We start from the raw sequence: 6,994 nt of genomic DNA, 5'->3' as shown, positions 1-6,994 counted from the left end.
TCATGGGCTCATGAAACCCATTTCATATTTATAACCTGTTTTTAGAAAATGTGGCCTGTCCCCTCTTTCTGAGGTTGGTTTCCTCATCCAGGACATTCAGGTTGTTGTCTCAAATCAGAAACAATAATGAGATTGCCTGGGGGTACGTTTCCTTTAGCACAGGTCTCTGAAGCCCACACATAGTATGTTCTCATTCCAACGGAATTTTTGGATATTTCTGCCATCTCATTCTGCTACCCCAAAATTTTTCAAGAGTTCAGAAATGGATGAATATAGATTTGAGAAGTGAACATGTAGAGTAGACATGTTCCTGATTAGTAATTTTCATTTTTAAGATGTTCAACAAATGAAAACCTTTTAGGTGATTTATAAATCTTTCTGTCACTAAAGATAAGATTTTTAAAAAAATGTTTAATTCCTGCTCTTTTTCCAACATCACTCTGCCTTCCATTACTAAAAACATAAAAAGTACTACCACAAAGAAGAATAAGTAATAAGGTCTACCTATATTCCATGATTTATAGAGTTGGCCCAAGGTCATGTACACAACCATGTGGCATGACTTCAGTTCACCAATACATAGCCTTCTTTCTATGCAACTGGCCTCCTACTTAAATTCTCCCCAAAACATCTTTTGGCTTAAAACATTTAAAACCATAGCCATTATTGCAAAACAAGAATAGCAACACAAAGAGTATCAGCTATTATTTATTGGATATATATTAACTTTTAGGATATATTTAAGTGATCTACCTAAATTATCTCCTTGCAGGTTAGACACTATAATTAACTCAATTTTTCAGATAAGAAAACTGAGGCTTAAAGAAGCTAAGAACTTCCTAGACAAAGGTATTTAAGTTGAGGGCTTGATGAAAATCCATGCTCTTCTCCTCTTTGTATATCACCCCATTCTCAGAGCTAAAATGCACCCAGTAGATTCTTTGATCCAACTGCCTCATTTTCAGGATACAATGGATGCCAAGAGAGGTAGAGTGACTCATTTGAGGTTACACAATAGCTGACTCAAGATCATAGCCTGGATCCTTTTCATTTAAGTCTGATGGTCCAGGTGCAATATGATAGTGCATCCAACATAATTAGGATCCTGGAAGACAAGGGACTCATACTGGCTTTCCCTGCCCCCAACTCCCAAGATCAATAGAGGCCTTTTATTGCATCATTAAAATATTGCAAATAGGTCTTAGGAATTATCCGCTATCTTGTTTCTGTAGCTGGACGACTCTTAGATCTTATTCACCAGCCTGCAAAACTGTTCTGTTTTCAGTGACATAGATACCATCCCCAAATTTTCTGATATCCTTTTTAACTGTTGTGATTTATTCAATCAAAGCAGTTGAATTTGAAACAAGATAAATGTTTCCTTCAATGATTAACTCACCTGGCTGGGTGTGGTGGCTCATGCCTGTAATCCCAGCACTTTGGGAGGCTGAGGCGGGTGGATCACGAGGTCAGGAGATCGAGACCATCCTGGTAACATGGTGAAACCCCGTCTCTACTAAAAATACAAAAAATTGGCCGGGCGTGGTGGTAGGCACCTGTAGTCCCAGCTACTTGGGAGGCTGAGGCAGGAGAATGGTGTGAAGCTGGGAGGTGGAGCTTGCAGTGAGCTGAGATTGCACCACTGCACTCCAGCCTGGTCAACAGAGCAAGACTCCATCTCAAAAAAAAAAAAAAAAAAAAGGATTAACTCACCTATCTGAGCTTGAAGTACTGAACAAGCAACACTTGGCCTCATCCAGACCCTGCAGATGTATTTTTCACCCAAGAAATTTCGGATTTCAACAAGAGACCCATTCTGCTGGATAACAACATTGATGGGGGAGTGAGTATACACAGACATCATCTTTTAACGAATGTCCAGTATAACACCCTTGATCATGTTTTGTACCTGACTACAAATAGTGCAAATGGTAGCCAGTTCCTTTCTGTTTCCCCACTATTTGCCAACCTGGAGCTTATTCTTTTGCTTTCTGAGGAGATGGAGTTCTACACTGATGTGATTGAAGTCCCTCTGCAGAGTTTCTCTGAAGTCCTTCATAGTAACTGTGCTTCCCTTCAGAGTGATGTCCATGTTTTCTGGAATGTCTGCAGTCAGATTGCTGAGAATGGTTTTCATTCTTATAATAGATGCAGCAAAGAGACACACTGGCTTTTGACTCAAAGGAAACTGACTTGAAAATGTAGTAGAATTATGTACAGGCACACACTTAGGAGAGAGAGTAGTGAATTCTTAGTTCCAGTTACTTTTCAACTTCTTTTAGTTCATTCCCATCATGCTAAGTTGGCAACCTTCAGCCTATACAAAGTGCTACCATTGATTTAGTGTCTAACTGTGTGGTTGTTTGGATAAGACTCAGGAGGAAATCCTTTTTGTTCATCTCATCTTCCTGAACTTTGCTCTAACTTCACTCATCACATTTATATGGAAAGTGAGACCAATAGACTAAGATATATTTAGAGATATTTTGTATGCTGCATTTTCATGTTAGTTATTCAAAGATAAATCGAACATTTTCTCTTTTCAAACTTCACTTCTCTATCCAATATCTATCATACATCTATCTAACTATCCATCTATCTATTTATCTAATCTTTAATTAAATTTTTACTTGTATAGTGATCAGCTGAAAAGACATACTTATACACCAAACCAAACATGATAAAATAAATTTTTATATCATACAGTTAACAGCTGACTCTCTACACACTCTGATTCCAACTATGCTTTTGTTAGGTTTTTGCCAAAACATTTCGCTGAGCCTGATGTAGAATTTTAGAACCACTTCTGAGGTTGAGTGCCAAACCTACAAATTAATAAAATTAACAGGGACAGTGACTCCATGCAGTAGTGGCACAAGAGAGGCAGTTGCACAAAGTATGCCAGAGATTTTGATCAACAAAATTTTTCTAACAGATTGCCTGGCTGGAGTTTCAATCCTTATTTGCCATGGTATTAATGCATACTATTTTTCACAGATGAAAAGAAATGATTGTGTTGAAGAATAATTTGCCACATCTTCTAGTGGAGTTTGATGGAACTGTTCAAAGCCATGTGATCAATGAATTATTTATAGACTATAGTACTAACATCTGGTAGCAGTGCTATTGTTAAGGGTATGTCAAGCTTTCCGATAGATCCTGGCTTTTTTTTTTTCTTTCCTGAGCATGGATCCCTTGCCCATTTAAAATTGTAACAAGTAGAAACTTGGTAGAGAGAATGACTTTTTATAATAAAAATCACCAATGGCCCAGTAGACAGCAAAGAAAATTGCCCTTTCCCCAGTTACATTTAATCTCCAGGGACAAAAATTTGGAGGTAAGGGAATTGGAATAAGCATACATTCTCTCAACACAAAGCCAAGATGGCTTAGTATCAAGAATAGTGATACAATATGTTTTTATGTAAGATTTAAGGCAAGATTAACATATGCATAAAGTTCTGGGCAAGCTAATGGTTTTATCAGCTCACTTTCACACTATCTTTTTCACATTTATGGGGGCTTTTGTCCTGTCGGAGTCAGACCTACTCCGCAAGTCCCCTCAAGACAGCATTTCCTAACATCCCTCTATCCAAACAGACTAAATTGTCCAACTTAAGAATGGGGAATATGTGGTGCTCATGGCCGTAACAGACATCACTAATCAATTGCATCACTATTACAGCACTCTGCTGCTGAACCTTCTTGGCCAAATCATAATTAAATTTTGTTAGTTATTTATGCACTGGTAGTCTTGGAGAATGCATTACTACCTCCATTTTATAGGAAGGGCAAACAAGTTTTCAAAAGTTACATTAGCTAGGACTGGAAGCAGGGTCTAAATTCTACTTTAAAACAGTATAATAACTATTCCAGGCATCATGGGGATAGTGGTAGAAAAACAAAATGCTATCTAGCTTTCAATTAAGTCACAAGACCACTGCTAAATATACATATATAAAAAATTATATTTTATATATAAATTATATAATTATATATGTTATATTACATATAATATATACTACATAATATAATATATAATTATATACATATAGTATATGCTATATATAATATAATATATAATTATATTACATATAGTATATGCTATATGTAATATAATTATATAATTATATTACATATAGTATATGCTATATATAATATAATATATAATTATATTACATAAGGTTCTTCAGGACTAAATAGAATTTGGACAGAGAATCCATGCCTTGGGAATTTGATTTTTGAAAAAGTAGCCACTGTACATTAGAATGAATTGGATTTCACTCACTGCTCCCTAAATCTCATTAAGCCTACCATAGTCTAAGTCATGAAACATCTACCTGGAATATTGCAATAGCATTCTAATTCAGGGTCTATGACCTGGGTCCATGCATAAATTCAGGGGGTCCTTTGAACTTGGCTGAAAAAAAACACTTCATTTTCACTAGCTTTTAACTACAATTGAGCATTTTCTCCAAATATGCCTACCTGTAGCAAACCACAGAGCTATAAGTAGAATCTGTGACTTGTTACCAATAAAAATCATTAAAAAATTGTACATTGGCTGGGCGCGGTGGCTCATGCCTGTAATCCCAGCACTTTGGGAGGCTGAGACGGGCAGATCACGAGGTCAGGAGATCAAGGCCATCCTGGCTAACACTGTGAAACCCTGTCTCTATCAAAAAACACAAAAAATTAGCCAGGCGCGGTGGCGGGCGCCTGTAGTCCCAGCTACTTGGGAGGCTGAGGCAGGAGAATGGTGTGAACCCGGGAGGTGGAGCTTGCAGTGAGTGGAGATCGCGCCACTGCACTCCAGCCTGGTGACAGAGCGAGACTCCATCCCCAAAAAAAAAAAAATAAAAAAAATTATACATTACAGGTATTGAAAGTATCTTGAAACATAATTGCACTCATGATGTTTTAGAAATTATGGTGGATTTACCACTAGATTCTGTAATTTAATAAATTCATGAAGAGACATATTTTTCTAAATGGCAGTTTTCTTTCAACATTTTGCTAACTGCATTTTGTATAACTGTTTCCTTTTCAGTCTTGTGTATTTTTCCTACACTTGAAAACATTTTCCTGAGGAGGGGTTAGATGACAAAGTAACACAAAAAGTTTAAACTCTTGTTCTTACTTTTTCCCTTGCTTTCACCTGTACTCACCATGGTGTGTCCTGCATGCAATATCTCAGTAATTCTTGACAAAGATGAGTTTTATCACGCCTCTCTCCTGCTTTTGCCCTCCAATGGTTTCTAATGAAATCTAGAGTCCTTGTCATAAGGACCTATGCAAATTGCCCCCACCTTCCCCATGTTCTCAGATCCCATCTGCCAAATCTCCCCCTCACTAATCACTTCATGTGGGACCCCCACACTGAACTCTTTGCTCTTGCCTTGCACTTGCTCTTCCCTCTGGCTGAAAACCTTGTTCCTGGTTATCCTCATGGTTCTCTCCCGACTTCCTTCAGGTCTCTGCTTAAGTGTCACTTTATCAAAGGGACTTTCTTTATTGTCTCAGTCCATTTAGTGTTGCTATAAAGGAATACCTAAGGCTGGGTAATTTACAAAGAAAAGAGGTTTATTTGGGTCATGGTTCTGCAGGCTGTACAAGAAGCATGGCACTAGCATCAGCTCCTGGTGGGAGTTTCAGAGAAAGGGGAGCCACCGTGTGCAGAGATCACAGGGTGAGAGAGGAGGCAAGAGAGCAAGCAGGGAGGCTCCAGACTCTTTTTAACCCTTTTCCTGTTTAGAAAAAAATATGTATATATGCAGCTCATTGCCAGCACTCATTTAATTTTACATAAACACACTCTTTGAGGCTGAAGTAAATCTGACTGATTTTCAATGTGAAAATAAAATATAGAGACTGTTCTTGGAGTTATGTGTAATAACAAATATCGGGATCATCTGAATCATCAGAATTGTCTATTTCAGAAACACTGGATTCATGCAACGAATCTTCAGTCAACAACTGTTCAAGAATGATGTTAACATCATTGGCATGCTATGTTTTCTAGGATTTGACATTTTCAGCCATTGAGAATTACTGTATTTTGTAAATGGAAGTACCACTATTGAAAACAGAATGCTATAAATAGAATGATGTCTTTTGTTTCTAAAGTCTATTTACTAAAGTGACATGAACATAATAACAAATGTGAAATATTTTTTGGCAAAGTTACTTTGGGGTAAATGCGGCAGCCGCAAGCACTACCTGCAAGTATTCTCAGGGCAAACAGGCAAAACGTTCACAACCAGCTCTTGCAGGAACTAAAAGAGTGAGAACTCACTCATCCCCTCCCTACCCCACCAAGGAGGATATTCATCTCTTCATGAGGGCTTCACCCCATGACCCAAACACCTCCAGTTAAGTGCCTCTTCCGATATTGGGGATCCAATTTCAACATTAGGTTTGGAGAGTCAAATATCCAAACCATTAGACCTACCTTATTTAAAATGTTACTGCCAACCTCAACACTCTTTTTCCTAAACTTGCCTAATTTTCCTCATTGCTCTTATCACCATGAATGTATTGTATACTGGTGGTCACCCCACTGGACACTGGAGACTCAATTTTGTGTTAAAATAATGAACAGGTAAATAGTGTGCAGGAAAATGAACAGATAAGCAATGTACACGTAAGACATGGCCACGAGATGCCCATGGGTCAAGCCAAAGATTATTCAAGGCTACTGATTATTTCTCCGGAGTCCCCTTCTGTCAGGGGAAAAGTTAAGGTGATCTGTATGGTTTGACAATAGGCCAGGTGATTTTACTTTAGTCTTCAGTAAGGGGAACTCTGGGAGGTCTGAGCAAAATCAGCATGTGGCCTGCAAGAAAGAGGTTATTGAACTGGAGCTAGCTATGTGGCCTCTCAAAGGCCTGTGTTTCCCAACTATAAAATGGAGTTAATAACGCTACCTACTCCTCAGGGAAGTACAAGGGTGAAATGAGATAAAGCAGGTAAGAAGTTTAGCCCAGTGCCTGGCA

At 38.1% G+C, this 6,994-nt stretch overlaps 1 pseudogene; it reads right to left on the bottom strand.

The window, feature by feature from the left end:
- Positions 1–1,194: 1,194 nt before the first annotated feature.
- Positions 1,195–2,137, bottom strand: LOC117076445 (annotated as a pseudogene).
- Between the last annotated feature and the right edge of the window lie 4,857 nt (positions 2,138–6,994).

This window comes from Trachypithecus francoisi, unplaced genomic scaffold (assembly GCF_009764315.1).
Source record: "Trachypithecus francoisi isolate TF-2019V2 unplaced genomic scaffold, Tfra_2.0 Lachesis_group0, whole genome shotgun sequence".
Classification (NCBI taxonomy): domain Eukaryota; kingdom Metazoa; phylum Chordata; class Mammalia; order Primates; family Cercopithecidae; genus Trachypithecus; species Trachypithecus francoisi.
The sequence above is the reverse complement of the archived record's forward strand: the minus strand, read 5'-3'. Positions and strand labels throughout refer to the sequence as shown.